This window comes from Rana temporaria, chromosome 3 (assembly GCF_905171775.1).
Source record: "Rana temporaria chromosome 3, aRanTem1.1, whole genome shotgun sequence".
NCBI lineage: Eukaryota > Metazoa > Chordata > Amphibia > Anura > Ranidae > Rana > Rana temporaria.
In genome coordinates, this window is record NC_053491.1 from 300563813 (window position 1) to 300583416 (window position 19604).

The 19604-nt window shown below is 44.4% G+C and overlaps 1 protein-coding gene across 1 annotated transcript in view; it reads right to left on the reverse strand.

The window, feature by feature from the left end:
- Positions 1-1877, reverse strand: part of LOC120930265 (E3 ubiquitin-protein ligase Jade-2-like) — a 65872-nt gene extending 63995 nt beyond the window's left edge. Inside the window, exon 1 of the mRNA XM_040341490.1 lies at positions 1672-1877. The gene's annotated coding sequence lies outside the window, so the exon portion shown is untranslated. The remainder of the gene's footprint in view (positions 1-1671) is intronic.
- Positions 1878-19604: the final 17727 nt, after the last annotated feature.

A 19604-nucleotide genomic window follows, 5' to 3' on the forward strand; every position in this document is an offset into this window, starting at 1 on the left:
AGGAGGTGGATCTATCTTTATGAGAGCGTTTTAGGCCGGGTACACACGGCAAAACATGTACGATGAAACCGGTCCGTCGGACCGTTTTCACCGTACATGTCTGCCCGGGGGACTTCTGTATGATGCCTTTACTAACCATCGTACAGAAGTCCGCGCGATGACCCGGCGACGTGGGGCGGGCCTGCCTTTTAATGCTTCCACGCATGCGTCGAAGTCATTCGACGCATGCGAGGGACGGCGGGCGCTCGGACATGTACGGTAGGTCTGTACAGACGACCGTACATGTCCGAGCGGGCAGGATTCCAGCGGACGGTTTTAAAACAAGTCCAGGAATATTTGCCCGCTGGGAATAGGCCCGGCGGGCAAATGTTTGCTGGAATTCTGCCCGCTCGCGCCTACACACGACCGAACATGTCTGCTGAAACTGGTCCGCGGACCAGTTTCAGCATACATGTTTGGTCGTGTATATGGGGCCTTACACTTATCGTTGTGGTAAGTGCATCCCCAAAGGGGGCTCCTTGTTCCACGAGGTGTATCGTTGGGTGAATGGTGTCTGCCTTGATGCGTCCAATCACTGCACAAAAATAGAATTTGAACTTTTTCATGCACCCATCTCTGCTTTTCCTTTATGAACTACATGAACTGCATGAATTACATAAAGAAGCTTGTCAGTGTTTTTTTACAAGAGCGCCACTACAATATTTATGTGGACATGTATAGTGTTTATTCTTGAGTATTGTTTTTATTGCAGATAGTTTTTTTAAGTGGCTGCTATTTTATGATTTTATAATAAGTATTATCGTATTTATCGGCGTATACGGCACACATTTTTCCCCTTAAAATAAGGGGGAAATCGTGGGTGCGCGATATACGCCGATACCCGCACTCAGTTTGAACCCCTCCGCTGACATATACCGAGCGCAGTACACTCGGGTACATTCGGCCAGGCTCCGCTTCGCTCGTGGTCACGCTCTGTGACGTTTATACGTGAGAAGCCGAGCGTGGCCGAGCGTGCCCGAGTGTACTGCGCTCGGTATATGTCGGCGGAGGCGTTCAAACTGAGCGCGGGAAGCGGGGATTCGACTTGGAGACAGCGCGGGAGAAGCCGGGAGGACACTGGACCGGACAAGGCCGCCGGGCAAAACACCAAAACTGTAAGTAATAAAATGTTTTTTTACAGGAATTTCGGGTCTACATTAGGGGTGCGCGCTATACGCCGGAGCTCGCAATACCCCGATAAATACGGTATATCTCATACTAAGACACATTATATTGCATATAATACCTTTATTGAAAATTCCTAAGAGCTGAGCGGTGCTAATATAGGAGGACCAGCTTTAAGCACCTTTGACAGTAGATGATCAACCGCCTGAGAAACCTTGGCACTATCCTCAAAGGACTGGCCGCCCTTCTTAACTAATTGGGAACAAGACCTACAAAAACCACTATCGGATGCTCAACAATCTACATTTCTCCATTGACACACACCTCTTCGATGTCCTCCAAAACGGCGGAGGTAAATTATAAATTACTGATGAGGTGGCAGTTCACACTACAGAACAGTCAGAGAAAAAGAGAATTCCCTTTAACTTTGCAAAAGCACATATACAACTATAATATTTCCTTCCAGTTTTATTAACATTTTGTGAGATTTCTCAAAACTATATTTACCCAGTTGTCCTAAAACAGAACCGCTTCCTCTTCTTGTTCTTTCCTTTTTCTCCGGACTTCCTCTGAGACCATCTCTGCTTTTTCGTTTGGGATCAGCTTTGTTCCCTTTTATTTTTTTCTTTGCTTTTTCTGTTAAAATAGAGACAGTTAGTTTAGAAAAAGAAAATTACATGCATCATTTTTTTACGATACGGCACTGTGTTGCTTTAACCTCCCTGGCGGTAATCCCGAGTGTGGCTCAGGGTTAAATTTCAGTACCATTAGTGGTAACCCCGAGCCACACTCGGGATTGCATCTCAGGATACTGGTCCAGGTTACTTACCTTGTCCTGGGATCCTGTGATGTCACCCCGCTGTGTCTCTGCGGGCTGTGTCCTCCGCCCGATGCTCTGTGTGCCGGACTCATTCATGATGAGTGTCACGATGCACGGGAACGGAGCCCATGGCAAATTCAAAAAGTACACAAAACATAACACATACAGTACACTGTAACCTTACAGATTACATTACTGTATCAAATCATTTCACATTCCTTTTGTCCCTAGTGCTTTGTCCAGTGCCCTGCATGCACTTTTATATTATATACACTGGGGCAGATCCACAGAGATCTGCACCCGCGCAGCGTATCATAGATACGCTACGCCGCCGTACCTTACCTGGCTTTAGTTCGAATCCAGGAAGATTTTGCGCCGTAAGTTACGGCGGCGTAGTCTATCTCTGGCGGCGGAATTCAAATCGGCAATTAGGGGGCGTGTTTAATTTAAATGAAGCGCGTCCCCGCGCCGAATGAACTGCGCATGCGCTGTCCCGAAATTTCCCGCCGTGCATTGCGCAAAATGACGTCGCAAGGACTTAATTTTTTTAACATAGACGGGACTTCCGATTCACGGACGACTTACGCAAACAACAAAAAAAAATCGAATTAAACGTGGGAACGACGGCAAGTCTAACTATATGCCGCAAAATACCAGCTTTAACTATACGCCGGAAAAAGCCTACTAGAGACGACATAAAGGAATGCGCCAGCTGCTCGTACGTTCGTGGATCGTAAATAGCTAATTTGCATACCCGACGCGGAAAACGACGTGAACGCCACCCAGCGGACGCCAAAGTATTGCATCTTAGATCCGAAGGCGTACAAAGACGTACACCTGTCGGATCTAACCCAGATGTCGTCGTATCTTGGTTTGAGTATTCAAACCAAAGATACGACGCGGGTAATTTGAAAGTACGCCGGCGTATCAGTAGATACGCCGGCGTACTCGCTCTGAGCCCCACTGTTATTTCTGTCTGGAAACTTGAGATTGTCCACGGCAACCAAAAAGTATCCCTTTACGTCAAAATTGGTTTTAGACCAGCTAGGAAACAGCGATAGTAAATTAGAACACTTAGCGATAGTGAGCGATAGCGAATTGTGGGGAAATTAATTTTATTATTATTATATTATTATTTTTTCATAATTATTTATAGTTATTTATTATATTATAATTTATGATTTCGTGTTTCAAACTTTATCATACCCAGAATGTCTACTAGACTCTTGTTTTGGCAGATTTAAGTGTGCTATTACTAAGAATTACCGGCCTACAATATAAAATGCCATATTTCTATGCAAAACAATGTCCCGCATTGAGATTAAAAAATCTGACATAATCATAACGCCAGGGTGGCTACAGAGGAAGTAAACCTTGATGAGTTTTACTTTCTTTTTTGTTCCCTGCATAATGTGCTAATATGCATCCCATACTAGCACATTATGCAACACTTACCTGCAAACGAAATCCGCGCTGTCCCCTCTGGAGGCATCCAAGTTCGCTCCCCTTCTTTCCGGGGCCGTGGAGTGCCAGTCACTGCACTCGCTAGTGAAGAAACGGCACGGATGGCCGTTTCTTCACAGGGTGTGCGCGATTACTTTATCAGCACAGTACAAAGTAAATATCTCCTAAATGGCGCACGTTTAGGAGATATTGACTGTACATATAGGTAAGCCTTAGTTTATTAAACCGGCAATACTCTGAGATCATCATGATCTCGGCTAATCACGGTTTATTAAACGTACACCAACTTAATCACTCTCCCCTATAACTTGAATTAGCTCTTGTGCATTGAACTGCTTTCTATTTTCTGTTGTTGGACATAGATGTAGTAAACAAATACTGCATGTTATTTAAAAATATGGTGAAAGACATACCAACATTTAGACACCCTTCACATCTTGACGTTTCAGGAACATTTTGTGTGCATGAGGAGGGACGCATTACAAAAAGGGCGCCAAGATGCGTTTTTCAAAAATGCACAAGGCTCACTGCAAAAAAAAGTTCAGGAGCTACTTTGGCGCTTTTGTTGCACATTCAAATAGATGGGCTGGCCTATGCTGTCATGCAGACACATGAACAAAAAAAAATGCGATACGGTGCATGAAGTAGATGTGAATGGAGCCTTAAAGGGTAAGTTCACCTAAATTCCAGCTCCCTTATGTACCAATATAGCATTCATGCACTTTTTTTTTGTAAAAATATCAAAGCTTTCCATTAAATCTACAGTCACTTACTTTTCTTGAGCTTTTTTAAAGTGGAGCTCGGTGCATTTTTTACTGGACCCTTATTGTTCATGTGTTACAGCACCAATTTAACTTTCAGGCCCCATTCACATCTAGCATAGTGGGCAGCGGGAGCGCACATTTTGTGTCTCGTTTTTTCTGTGCATGCATAGGGCAGGCTGTTGATTTCAATTGGCTGCACTACATGTGGTAATGGGCCATTTTACCAGTTGTGCATTTTTTACTGTGCGTTTTGCTCATGTGTCCCTCGTTTTCGCATTTGCAAAATGTGTGTTTGGATGTGCCGTTAACATTAATGACACTGAAAGCTCAAACTAGCTCAACTAGTAATTTTAAGTGTATAAAATGGTTATACACTATACAATCTGATTGTATATTGTGTATTTAGTGAGAAGTGTGATCACTGATTGACTGCATTAATTTAAAAAAAAACTTGCACCTGGGAGTGGGTGGGTGGATGATGCAGGGTGTGTGCTAATGAGGTCATCTGGTCATCTCCTTCCTGTGTCATAAACCTACAGACTGAAAGGAAAAAATACATCACTAATGGAAAATGTCTGAAAATGTTGGATTAGGACAGTGACTGTAGGTTTTAATGGAATGCTTTGAGATTTTTGCAAAAAAAGTACATGAATGCTATATTGGTGCATAGGGGAGCTGGAAATTAGAAAAAAAAAGTGTGAAAATTACCCTTTAAGTCTAGGTCTCTTTTAGCTTGTAATGATCAAAAATGTTTGAAGGCCAAAGCAACAGACAGACTCTCCCGATGTTCTTTTGCTGGCTGTTAGCAAAACACTGCAGAACAGATCTTTTAGTTGTACAGGTTTGCACCACAACTCTGCCCATTTTCCACAGAAGTTTCCCTCCTTCACCTGCTACAACCCAGTGAGATTTAAAACGGAATACACAATCTAAAAGTCATTGAAAATATACAGTTACATTTTTGGGAACAGACAAGCTAATTGTAGACTTGATAATTTCATAGATCCTTTCATAAAGAGCAATTTAAAAGCAAAATCAGTCAACTTGCCAAGCTTACAATGTTGCCAAATAGGCTGACATGCTCTAAAGTTGAACTGGTATGCTGATAGCATCAAGCTCTTATATTTGATTAATATTGGTTGTCTATGTGCCACATTAGCTGTAAAACGTAAACCCTTCACCCCACACTGTAAATAAGTGAAGTTATTTTTTTTTTACTACTTCTAAGGCCGGGTACCACGGGCAAACATGTACGAGTAACCCGGTCTGTCGGACCGTTTTCACCGTACATGTCTGCCGGGGACTTCAGTACGATGGCTGTACTAACCATCGTACAGAAGTCCACGCGTAAACAATACGCGGGGCGTGTCCACGCCGTCGCCGCGACGATGACGCGGCGATGACGCAGCGACGTGGGTGGGCCTGCCTTTTAAATGCTTCCATGCATGCCTCAAAGTCATTCGACGCATGCGAGGGACGGCGGGCGATCGGACATGTACGGTAGGTCTGTACTGACGACCATATATGTCTGAGCGGGCAGGATTCCAGCGGACGGTTTTAAAACAAGTCCAGGAATATTTGCCCGCTGGAAAAAGGCCTGGCGGGAAAATGTTTGCTGGAATTCTGCCCGCTCGCGCCTACACATGACCGAACATGTATGCTGAAACTGGTCCGCGGACCAGTTTCAGCATACATGTTTGGTCGTGTATACGGGGCCTTAAAGAGCATCAGAAAATATTTTTTCTGTACTGCAAATGAAGTACTGTATATAAATGGATGATTGCAGTCAGGGCCGGCCTTTGGGGTGTGCGAGCTGTGCGGCCGCACAGGGCGTCATGGGCAACAGGGGCGCCATGCGGTCAGAGGCATACTAAGTGGGGGGCGGGCAGGACCGGAGGTGCCACACACTGAGCCCCCCTCAGTGACTTATGCAGTGACAGCGCCGCCGACGCTCTGTGACTTTAGGCAGCGCCGCGGCAAATAAGAGCTGCAGGGAGACTCAGGCACAGGCAGATGCCGCGATAACAAGGTGGGGTGCGGGGGTGACATCGCTGCACCATCATCCCCTCCTCTCACGGCCGCGGCTGAGCTGCCCGATTAGCAGTGTTCGGCACTTCTCACAGAACACCTGATGTCCACAGGCACAGCCGAGTGAAGCCGCCCTCCCCCTCCTCTCTGTTTATGTGTACAGAGGGGGAGGGGACCCTTCTGTGCATGTGCTGCCACACGCTGATCTGAGGTACTGAATGGGAGGGGGGTTTGCACAGGATTAGCTCGCACAGGGCGCCTGAACAGCTAAGGCGGCCCCTGATTGCAGTGAACAGAGCAAAAATAAAGCTGTTTCCTTAAATTAATACATACAATTATTCTGTGATTTATGGCTCCAGCTACATTACTGCAGGCAAACAATAGAGCCTTTCAATGAGTTTATACATCTCTAAAAGTAAATTAGAAAGAATATTACAAAAAATTAATATTTTTGGCTTTAGCTTCTTACCGTGATGAGATCTTTTTCGACAAGCTTCATCTGTAGCTGGAAAATTTGCTCTTCAAGTTTGCATATGGAGTGTTTCATTCTTTCCCTCCTGGTAATCATGTAACATAGATTTCTCACCTGTGAACAGACCAGGATTATTATATGTAAATTCAAAGTAATCATTTAAATAACAGCGTGATCCTTACAGACACTTGGGCAGTGATGGCAAACCTTGCACTCTGCAGTGTAGCTGACCATCATGGGAAATGTGGTTCCAAAACAACTGTGGTGCCCAAAAGTCGCCATCACTGTACTAGGGGGTTTATTGTGTTTATTGTACTAGGGTGCTTGGTGTGCTCTTGTACCTTAAAGGAGGGGTGGCTTCCCTTCAGTTCACCTGCCCCTGTTATCCATTAACATGCATGTGCCTCCACTGTGGGACGCTCATTGATTTAGTGTTAGGACCACAGATATTACAGGGTGCCTTGGCGCGGGCTCTGTGGCTCACGCATGCGTTTGCAAATGCATGCGGACCGAACCCCTGTTTTTAACGCATACTGTAGACAGGTAAATTGGTTTTCTGCAAGCTGGTCGGTAAGTAGGCTTGGTTTTTCCCTGGGCATTCCCCAGGTTTTTGTTGTTATTTGGTTTATTTACTAAAACTGGAGTGTGCAAAATCTGCTGCAGCTGTGCATAGTAACCAATCAGCTTCCAGCTTTTTTCCAACAATGCTTAATTGAACAAGCTGAAGTTAGAAGCTGATTGGCTACCATGCACAGCTGCACCAGATTTTTCATTCTCTGGGTTTAGTAAATCAACCCCTATATCTAAAAAACTAAATAAAAACAAAAAAAAAATAGCAATTCGCCCAGTAAAAGTACATGTACATTCATTCTATACAAATTGGGCAAAAATTGTTATTGGGCTATTTCCTGTGTGGTCAAATGTTTTTTATTGATTTAAAGATAAAGAAACTGCATTTGTCTATTAGATGGCACTAAGTATCACTAAGAAAAATAGTCGCTTCAAACGGAAAACCAACGAATTCATGTTGAGTTCTCTCGACTTCATACTTCAAACACAATCACTTAACCTTCAATGGTTCCACTTCCTCCAAGTACAGGGAGTTGCGATGGGGACCTTGTGTGCCCATCGTACACCAATCTGTGCCTGGGGGAGATGCCCCTCATGAGGATTATTGGGATTTGGTATATATATATATATATATATATATATATATATATATATATATATATATATATAATATATATATATAATCTCCAATGATGTTTTCCTCGTGTGGGGGCCCCACATGACCAACTAGAAATGTTTCTTGATCAGTTAAATCGAAACAATTTTAATCTAACATTCACAATGACATGGAACAAATCTTCCATCACCTTTTTGGATGTCACAATCCATAAGGATGAAATGGACCATCTCAGTAGCAGTCTCTATAGAAAGCCAACTTCTGGCAATTCTATTCTGCATACCAGTAGCTTTCACCCTAATGCACTCATAACATCCATTCCTTTCAGTCAGTATCTAAGGATACAGAGAAATTGCACCGACAGTGCAATTTTCAAAAATGAGGCTGTTCCAATACATGTCTTAAGAAGGCATAGAAGAGGGCCACATTGAGAACTAGAAATTATCTTCTATACAATCCAGAGTCTAAAATTAGGAAAATGAACCCTATCTATATTTTTATCGATTAATCGACTAATTTCGATTAATTATAACTCACATACAGATCCAACTACTTTTAGCTGATCTCCTTGCAGGCTGATTCCCAGTGCAGCTACCAACCACTGGAAAAATGGATAGCAGGATACAAAAAACACACAAAGGCAGCGCTCGATGGGAATAACATTAAAACTTTTATAGTCTTCAAATAGGTAACAAAATAAATATTGCACTGGAGATAAAATCGATGTAGCTACATAAACTGTAAAAATTGTGCGAGTAATACCAAACGGTCATAAAAAACATGTAGCTAAGTATGATACTGGTATAAAATGGTGTACAACGATACCACTGCTGAATCCAGATGAGGAGAGGTTAACATCAGTCCGGCGGCTGAAATGTCCCATGAAGGGAACTATCATAACTCCCAGTGGATGGCTGTAGAATCCCAGGTTGATCGATGGGAAGTGTAACAGCCCTTGCGTGTGGCAGATAGTAAGGTCCTGCCGGCATGCAGATATGAAGGCACAGCAAAGGAGCCTTCAGATGGACCGGCATGCCCCGCCGGTGTCCGTGACATTACTGGATCTCCAACGGAACTCCCTGAAGGCCCAGAAGCGGCGGGAGAGGTGAGTACCAATCAAAAGAATTTAATCGATCAAAAAGATTTTGATCGATCAAAAAATTTAAGATTAATCGATTAATTAAAAGTTAATTTGCACAGCCCCTACTAATTATGTGTTGTTTTTGTGACAATTCATTCATGCACTGGGGAATCCGGTCTGCTTCGGCTGCCTTGATGCACCATTTTTTAATCTGTGGGCTGGTTTTTGACACTGAATCCTTTATCCCCTGTTGCATATGCAGTTTCTACTCGGCGGTGGTGGACCATTCCATTGTGACTAGGTCCGTTTCCCCTTGTTCAAGGAAATGAGGAGGGAGGCCTTTGCAGGCTTGGGTGCGCCCTTTGTGGACCTGCTGACGTTTTGTCGGGGATATCTGTCCATCTTTGTGGTGTTGTGTCCACTCTTGGGGGGTTTCCTTCCATTCCTCTCTTCCCTCATTGCTCCCTTCAAAGTCCCACCATAGGAAATACACTCTTTGGAGTGATCTTTCTATACGCATCATAGGTAATTCCTGTGATACATAGCACGATCTAGTGGCCAAATACAAGGGAAGATGGAAAATACCACATTTGGCCAGTAGATAGCGCTAAGTATCATAGGACATCACAGGTATTTTAATTTTAAATCAAAGAAAAACATTCAACAGCACAGGAATAGCCTGACAACATTTGTTTTTGTTGGTCCTTTTTGCACAGAATGATTCTGTGTGTATTTAGAAAAAGAATGCTTATGAATACACCACTAAGCCATTAAGTACACTAGTAACAGAGGAACTCTGTGAGTAATAGTTAATTACCATTTTATCTAACATAGGTCAAATTAGTCTCTTTACCAGTATAGCATTGATATTAAATAATCCATAGGTAGAGTTACTTGGAACTTATTATTCACAGAGTTACTTGGAATTTATTATTGATGGATTCTGAAAAGCTGCAGATTATTTTCTGAGAGTAGAACAACACATATATCTCTGCTGTTTTCAGGGTAATGCCAAAATAAAACTCTAGCAATACACACCAAACTGAGCATGTGCAGCCTGACACTAGTAACTCTGTCATATCCGGACTTGTTTTGGAGTCAGTGGGAGAAGAGAAGGATCTGTGCATACAGGATCAAACAGCCTTTTTACACAATGCAGAGGATTACCCCCTTAGGTTCCACAGTGAGTATAACAAGCATGATTTATTTATAGACTGATTTTACTGTTGTGGGTTTAGTAACACTTTAAGTATTTGAATTTACGATATAAAACACAGCCTATTGGTAAACACAGAAAACACAAAAAAGAAGAAAGGAAAAGAAAAAGCAACCCAAAAACACTGCTTAGCACAACTAGACTCTTGGCAATCAAGGTGTCTTTTTGAATACAGCTCTCTGGCATAGGCATAACCAATGATAACATTGACCAATCTGCCTCCACTTTGCAGGTGCTTTCAATGGTTCAATAAAGTAAAAGGTAGGGAGGGAGGGCGAATCAGGTTGAGGTATACCAAGAAGGATTCGTTGCTAAGTAGTCAAACCAGATATCCCAAAGTTTTTGCAAATTTCCCAGGGCAACCCCTAGACTCATTGAGAAGGGGGGTAGGTAGGACTTTAAATGAGGCAGTGACTGGGTAGTGTCATATGCCTTCATCCCTGGTACTTTGCATCAAAAAACAGATTACATATATATGCACTTTTTTGCAGATACAAGTATATGTACTCTTCATCGGCTCCTGATGAGTGGGAAGAACCCACAAAACATGTAGAGCCATTTTTCGATGCTACGCTATCACTACCATCTGATCATACTTGTTTTTTGTTTCAATGTTTTTATTGAAATTTTCACAAAGAAAAGAAATACAATCTTGAATGCAAAAACGGGTACAATATAAAATGTAAACAAAATCAGAGTCATCCAAACAATGAGTGGATATCTCTGCAGTGAACCAAATTTCGGGCAAGAATCTTTATTACGTGGAGTAATTAAGACATCTTCAGCCCTAGAAGGTAACCTCAAAGCTTGTTTGAAGTTTCGGACATGGTCAGAATCTAATAATGTATGTCAGTTATAGACAGTTATGCCGCGTACACACGATCGGTCAAACCGATGAGAACGGTCTGATGGACCGTTTTCATCAGACCAAACCGATCGTGTGTAGGCCCCATCGGTTATTTATTCATCAGTTTAAAAAATTCAATCTTGTCTTAAATTTAACCGATTGATACTAACCGATAGCAAAAAAACGATCGTTTGTAGGCACGTCCATCGGTTATAAATCCACGCATGCCCAGACTAAATTAGGGGTCGGGTGAGCGCTCGTTCTGGTAAAACTAGCGTTCATTATGGAGATGGCACATTCTAAATTTTTTAAATTAGTGCCTCGTTTATTGCAGCGCATTTTTTTCTTAGTTCTATTGCTAGAATAAAGACATTGGGCCATATTCTGAGTAAAGTTACGATGGAGTATCTCAGGATACTCCATCGTATCTCTCTTTTTGGCCAGTGTATCTATGCGAGTGATTCAAAGGGCCAGATTCAGTAGATCAGCGGATCTATAGAACCGCTCGATCTACGTGATTTAAGCATACGCTCCCCGCAAGTTTGAGAGGAAAAGTGGCTAATTCACAAACCACTTACCTCCAAACTTGCAGCGGCGGATCCTAAATCCCCCGGCGGAATTCAAATTCCGCGGCTAGGGGGAGTGTACTATTTAAATCAGGCGCGTTCCCGCGCCGATTTAAATGCGCATGCGCCGTCCGCGAAATTTCCCGGCGTGCATTGCCTCGCACTGACGTCGCTAGGACGTCAGTGGTTTCGACGCTTACGTAAACGCCGTCCGTCCGTATTCGAGAACGACTTACGCAAACGACGTTAAAAAATTCAAATTTGACGCAGGAACGCCGGCTATACTTAACATTGGCTGCGCCTGATAAAAGAAGGGGTAAGTATACGCCGGGAAAGCCGCTACGGAAACGTCGTAAGAAGACTGCGTCGGGTCCGCGTACGTTCGTGAATTTGCGTATCTCGCTGATTTACATATTATTTATCGTAAATCAGCGGGAACGCCCCCGGCGCCATTTTTAAATTGAAAAAAAGATCCGACAGTGTAACACAGTGTAACACTGTCAGATCTTAGCCCTATCTATGCGTATCTGATTCTATGAATCAGGCGCATAGATAGGACCAGTGTAAGTCAGAGATACGATGGTGTATCTGTAGATACACCGTCGTATCTCTTTGTGAATCTGGCCTTTAGAATCATTTTCGCATAGATACACTGAAGATCCGACATGTGTAAGTCACTTACACTGTCGGATCTTAAATGTAATTACTCCGCCGGCCGCTAGGTGGCGTTTACGTTCAGGTCTCATTTGTTTATGCAAATGAGTCTGATACGCCGATTCCCGAACGAATTTACGTCGCGTAACCGTCGCTTATGTCGTTTGCGTAGGCGTAAGGTTACCCCTGCTATATGAGGGGGTAACCTTACGCCAGTCCCACGTAGGCCATGTTAAGTATGGCGTCGGGTCCGCGTCGTGTTTTCCCGTCGGGTACGTCGTTTTACTAAGTCGTTCTTGAATACGACTTTACGTAAATGACGCACACGTCGGCGTCATTAACGTTTTACGCCGAGAACTGGAGCATGCGCACTGGGCTATTTTAAGCCCGGCGCATGCGCAGTTCGTTAGAATCGGGGGCGCGCTTAATTTAAATAGAAGCCGCCCCTTGGAGATACGCGGGGATACGCCAGGCCAAATACACTCCGCCGCCCCAAACTACGGAACAAGTGTTTGGGGAATACAGCACTTGCTCCTGTAGGTTGGGGCGGCGGAGTGTAAATGGCTTACGCGCCGCCCGCCGGAAATCTACGAGAATATGGCCCAGTGTTTTGCTGATGGTATTTAGACAGAGTTCTCCCATACTGACTTCTTTTATTGTTTGCTTGTGATCTCATGAATAATCCTTTTTTTTTTTTTTTAAAAGGCAGATCTCCAAAATAATTTTTTTGTACTCCACATCTCTTTTTTATTTCAGGTTTTTTTTTTTATCAAGTTATCACAACAACATTTTTATTTTATTTTTTCCCCCCTCAAGGAGGTTGTGTCTTTGTTAATTACACATTGGGCCAGATTCAGAAAGATCATCGGATCTTTCTGCTGGCGTAACATATTTCATTTACATTATGCCGCCGCAAGTTTTTCAGGCAAGTGCTTTATTTACAAAGCACTTGCCTGTAAAGTTGTGGCGGCGTAGCGTAAATCTCCCGGCGGAATTCAAATTCGGCGGGTAGGGGGCGTGTATCATTTAAATGAAGCGCGTCCCCGCGCCGAACGAACTGCGCATGCGCCGGCCGCGACTGAATCCCAGTGCGCATGCTCCAAATGAGGTCGGAAAATCGCCATTCTTTCGACGTGAACGTAAATTACGTCCAGCCGTATTCGCGAACGACTTACGCAAACGATGTAAAAAATTCAAATTTAGTCGCGGGAACGACGGCCATACTTAACATTGGCTGCGCCTCATAGACCCAGGGGTAACTATACGCAGAAAAAAAGCCGAATGCAAACAACGTAAAAAAAAGCGCCGGGCGGTCGTTCGTTTCTGAATCGGCGTAAATACTCATTTGCATATTCCTCGCGTAAAAATACGGAAGCGCCACCTAGCGGCCAGCCTGAAATTGCAGCCTAAGATCCGACGTGTAAGACACTTACACCTGGCGGATCTTAGGGATATCTATGCGTAACTGATTCTCTGAATCAGTCGCATAGATACGACCGGCCGAACTCAGAGATACGACGGCGTATCAGGAGATACGCCGTTGTATCTCTTTCTGAATCTGGCCCATTGTATTTCTGAAATGTTTTATGGCTATTCACCAGAAAAACACAATAGACAAGAATTTAACTTAAATGAAATCTCCATTTTTTCTGGAACAAAAAAAAAACATGAAGGGCAACAATTGAGCAATCAGCCAAATATATGCAGACTTTGGACCCCAAAGGCACATTCCACCATGATAAACAACAAAATCAATAACATGAGGAGTCCCTCTAATTGGGGTTACAATGTGGTCCCCAAATCTCAGAAATGAGAAGCAGCAGCAGATGTCATACATGACCCCAAGCAGTGGTACTACAACAACCTCGGTTTTCTGGCAGATCAGCTTGAAGCCAGGGAATCACTTTCTGGTCTTCCTTGCAGCCTTCCTTCCACGGCTCCCTGCAGCGTTCCTTCCACGGCTCCCTCCACGGCCCCTTGCAGGTGGTGAGAATGTGGCAGCAGGAGGAGGAGGAGGAGACTGGGCCGGGTCACTGAGTTGTGTGGTCTCAGTCAGCAGGCCCCTTCTTCCCCTCTGAATCACAGATGCAAATATATCCTCTGCCAGGGCCCGTTGTCGCTCATCCATTTTTTGCAGCTGGTCAGCAAGGTATGAGCTGTAGCCCTCATTAAGGGGGGCCCTCATGATTTCAGCTGCCTCCCTAATGACCCGCAGAGGCTCCTCCTCCAGGTGGGACATGCGCCTTGTTTCTTTTGGGCGCATCTGGAGGGGAGCCACCTGTGATTCATTGCTGCCACTGGGCCTGGGCACCTGCTGACTGCCACTCGGCCCAGCCTCCTCCTGTCTGCCACTCACCCCTTCCTCCTCCTGGCTGTCACTGCATTTATTTTTTGGTAAATTGAACAGACTCTCACTCTGACCCCTGAAGTTGGCATCCCTGTCAATATAATTTCTGCCCACGACTTTTGTTTGCAGAAAAAAACCCGAGCGGTTATAATCCACTCGTTCCCGGCTTCCTGCTCCAACGTTGTCCTGATCCAGCGACGGGTTCGGGTGATCTCCAGCGATGAGAAGATCCATCCATCCAGAGCGCAGCTGGACACAGCCCAGCGAATGACGCGCTGAAGCTGTGACATTACTTATATAGGGGAGGCAGGGCCACCCGTCACGTGACCCCGCACCCTCTGACGCACCCTTTGCTACGTCACTAGGTAAGCTCAGTCTTCCCTCTTCCTGGGCTTCCCCAGTGACGTAGCAGAGGGTACGTCAAAGGGGTCTTCCAGATTCTGATAAGCCTCCCGCCCGCATACCCCCACAACCACCGGGTAAGGGTTGTGGGGGTGAGACCCTTGTCCCCATCAACATGGGGACAAGGTGCTTTGGGGGGCACCCCAAAGCACCCTCCCAATGTTGAGGGCATGTGGCCTGGTGCGGTTCAGGAGAGGGGGGGCCGCACTCTGTCCCCCCCCCCTCTTTTCTGCGACCGGCCAGGTCAACGTGCTCGGATAACGGGTCTGGTTATGGATATTTAGGGGGAACCGCACGTAATTTTTTTTTAAATTGATGGCGGGGTTCCCTTAATATCCATACCAGACCTAAAGGGTCTGGTTATTGAATTTGCGGGGACCTCCGTGCATTTTTTTTTCCCGAACTCCGAACCCGGACCTGAACTTTTTCCAATTATTCGGGTTCAGGTCCGGGTTCGGGAAAAAACCAAAGTCCGTACCGAACCCGAACTTCACAGTTCGGGTTCGCTCAACTCTATTTACAAGTTAAAAAAAAAATTTGCAAGAAAATGACTTAGAACCCCAAACATTAAATCATTTTTTTTCTAACACCCTAGAAAATAGGGCGGTCGTTGCAATACTTTTTGTCAGGGAAAAAAATCACTTTTTGAATTAGAAAATAAGACAACAGTAATATTAGCCCAAATTGTTTTCTATTGTGAAAGATAACTTTACACCGAGTAAATTGATACCCAACATGTCACACTTCAAAATTGCACCCGCTCATGGAATGGCGACAAACTTTTCCACTTAAAAATCTCCATAGGCAACGTTTAAAAAAATTGCATGTTTTGAGTTACAGAGGAGGTCCAGAGCTAGAATTATTGCTCTCACTGTAACAAACACGGCGATACTTCACATGTGTGATTTGAACACCGTTTTCATATGCGGGCACTGCTCACGTTTGCGTTCGCTTCTGCATGTGAGCTCGTGGGATGGAACGCGGTTAATTTTTTTAAATCTTTTTTTTTCTTATTTATTTTTAGGGATGTTCTTTTTGTAAACATCCCTTGTAATTGAAAAAAAGCATGACATGAACTCTTAAAGGGTCACTAAAGGAAAACATTTTTTTTGCTGAAATGACTGTTTATTGGTTATAGAGACATAAAAGTTAACTGATTGCTTTTAAAAATGATTAAAAATTGAATTTAATCTATCATATAATGTGCCTCTAGTTTCACTTTCGGTTTTAAAGGACATACATGAAGTTCCGGGTGAGAGGTGAGTCGGGAAGACTCACAGAAAAAAAACAAACAAATCCAGGGCAGTGTTTTGTTTTTAAAATGAATCTGATTGGTTCTGAGGAGTTTTAGACACACAGTAATGACAGCTTAGACCACCGTGAAAAGCTCCCAGTACGATGGTTATAAGGAGCCAGGCAAGCAGGAAGTGTGGAGATCACAGCAGAATTACAGCTACTTCAAAGCAAAAACGAACAATGAGGACATGAAACCAGTACTGCAGTAAGGTAAAGGAAGCTATTTAGCTAAAAAAAATAATTCCTTTAGTGATCCTTTAAGTAAGAGAACTGGGGTCAAAAAGACCTCAGATCTTATATTTAGACTAAAATTAAATAAAAATAAAAATGTTATGTCATTTAAAAAAAAAATACAAAAATAAAAATGTCCCTTTAAGAGCATTGGGAGGATGTGGCGTTTTGACATTGCTTCCGCTCTGCAATTATATGGAGATGTGTGGGGGCCATCTTCCCCTCACTCATCTCCATGTCACACAAAGGAGCAGACGCGATCGCCTCCACTGCTGCCGGCAGCTCTGGTAAGCGGCAGAGGGCACCAGAGAGTGGTGGAAGGGGGGGCTCCCCCCCTGCCACCGAGAAAAGTGATCTCGCTGTGAATCCGCCACAGATACCACTTTTATCTTGAAGCGGACTGCCCACTCTTGAAGAGGATACCAGGGTTATGGTAGCTATCTTCTACCATAACAACGGTATTCCTCTTCAAAATAGCGACGTAAATTGACGGCGGGCAGTCCGTAAGTGGTTAAGCATTAATTATCATGTGTCCAGTCATTCCCCACTTGTAACCATAAAGCCTCGTACACACGACCTTGAAACTCGACGGGCGAAACACATCGTTTTGCTCGTCGAGTTCCTTGTGAAGCCGTCGAGAAACTCAACAAGCCAATTTTCTCCATTCCCGTCAAGGAAAAAGAGAACATGCTCTCTTTTTGGCTTGTCGAGTTTCTCGACAGTTTCCTCGACGGAAATGTACACACGACCGGTTTCCTCGGCAAAAAAATATCTCCCAGCAAGTTTCTTGCTGGTTTTTGCCAAGAAACTTGGTCGTGTGTACGAGGCCTAAGGCCTAATTTTTAAGACAAACTTGAGTGGTGGTTCAACTTTTCAGATCAGGTGTCCTTCTGGTTTAAGACAATGTTGCAAGGGAAAGAAAATAAACAATGATGGGAAATTACATAAAATTTAATAGGTGACCTAGGCCACAGGCTCAGGGCGAAACTACATCACCAGTATTTAGATCCTTTGGGGCATGCTTAGGAAGATTAAGTTTCAACCTTTGAACTACTGATTTGCTTAAAATGGGAATACTCTACAATCCTCTTGACTCATGTACACACGGTATCACATTGTTTATTGATGTACCTGTACTTGCATATGACATACTATGTAACCTGTTTCTTGACTTCTTTTCAATAAAAGCTGAATGTTTAAAAAAAATTTTTTAATAGGTTACATTCTTAAAAATATATAAGAAATTTCTAACAGATTAAAATAGTAATTAATGATAATAAATAACTGTAAAACATCCAAAATGTGATAATATCTTCATGCAAAAAATGCATAAACAAATTGCAAAAAGTGAGTCTCTGAGTGAAAATAAATAAATAAAAGTCTAATATCGTGCACAATCTTCCACTATCCACAGCAATTTCTAAGTGTACAGTGCTCCAATCCACAACAATTCCTGAATGTTAGGTGCTCCAATCTAAGTGACCCCGTTTCCCCCAGCCTCTCACCTTGGCTGGCTTGCAAATAAGCCTCTCTAAATCCACAATGGCCGCAGCTCCTGGATGACAGTATAACCTCTAGCGTGGAGGGATGGCTCTCAGATATACAATGAGAAAAGCAGGGGCTCCATAGTGCATTAACGTTTTCAGATTGTTTATTTAAAAAAAGTAGATACACTTACACTTCACACTGGATCATGCTTTGCTGGGATTTTTTCGCATTCCTCTGGATTAACCTTATGAGATTTCCTCTTATTTCCTGTTGTGTTGCCACGAGAAAAAGTAAAGTGAAATCTCCCCAGCTGGACACAGACAGGAGTAAAACACTATGGAGCAGTTTAAGTTGATCTGACTGCTTTCTCTTTGCAGCATGGGAGCCGAGGTGTGCACGCCGATCCTGATGCACACAGATTTTTCACGGGGAAAGTGACCAGAGCCAGAGACTGAGATATAGGGGCTGATTTACCAAGCCTTTACTCCATGACTCATGGAGTAAAAGCAGGAGTAGCAGCCGTTTGGTCATTTACCAAAGAAATACGCTGCTAGTGCAGTGTATTTCCCTAGTTACTAATGTGCTCCGTGCGCCCAGGAGAGGGTGCATTGTGCACCAGTACAGACCTGGCGCACGGCACATTGAAATGTAAATTGCGGGGGTTTGGGCGGGAGTTTATTAGGGGGGGAGGTGGGGTGATGCAGGGGAAGTGAAGTGACATGTGTTTGAATGTGTTTGGCGGGCCGAATTGAAAGGGAAAGTGTTTTTTGAAAACAGTTCCCCGTACGCTTGCACAGTGCGCCTGAACCTCGGGAGGTTCATTTGCATACTAGGCATGCGCAGAGAGAAATTTCGGCGCTTCCCGTGCGCCTTGTCAGTACGCCGTGAAAATCTTGGTAAATACCAAGCGGCGTACCCGTGAATGCGCTGCGTGACGCGGGGCACGGGAATCTCCGAGCGGTTTTCAGTCATGAAGGGGAACTCCGCGCCAAATTTCAAACTTGAAATCGGCGCGGGTCCCCCTTCAGGGCTACATTAGGCTCTTCGGCTTGGTCGAACGTGAGGGGTTAAACCCACGCCGATTCGGCGCGGGGGTCCCCCCCCAGATCCAAACCAAGCCCTCATCCCAAGCACGCAGTCTGGCCCGGACAGGAATGGGGGTGGGGACGAGCGAGCGCCCCCCCCTCCTGAGCCGTACCAGACCGCATGCCCTCAACATGGGGGAGTGTGTGCTGTGGGGGAGGGGGGCACTGCCCCCCCACCCCACAGCACTCTTGTCCCCATGTCGATAGGGACAAGAGCCTCTTCCCGACAACCCTTGCCATTGGTTGTCGGGGTATGCGGGCGGGGCTAATCGGAATCTGCGAGCTCCCTTTAATAAGGGGGCCCCCAGATACCGGCCCCCCACCCTATGTGAATGAGTATGGGGTACATCGTACCTCTACCCATTCACATGGGGGAAAGTGTAAAGTAAAATAAAACACCACACAATAAAATATTTTATTAATCTGCTCCGGAGCCCCCCCTTTCTTCTTTAGCTCTCTTACAAGGGGGGGTTTCTTCTCTCCCGATCTTCTG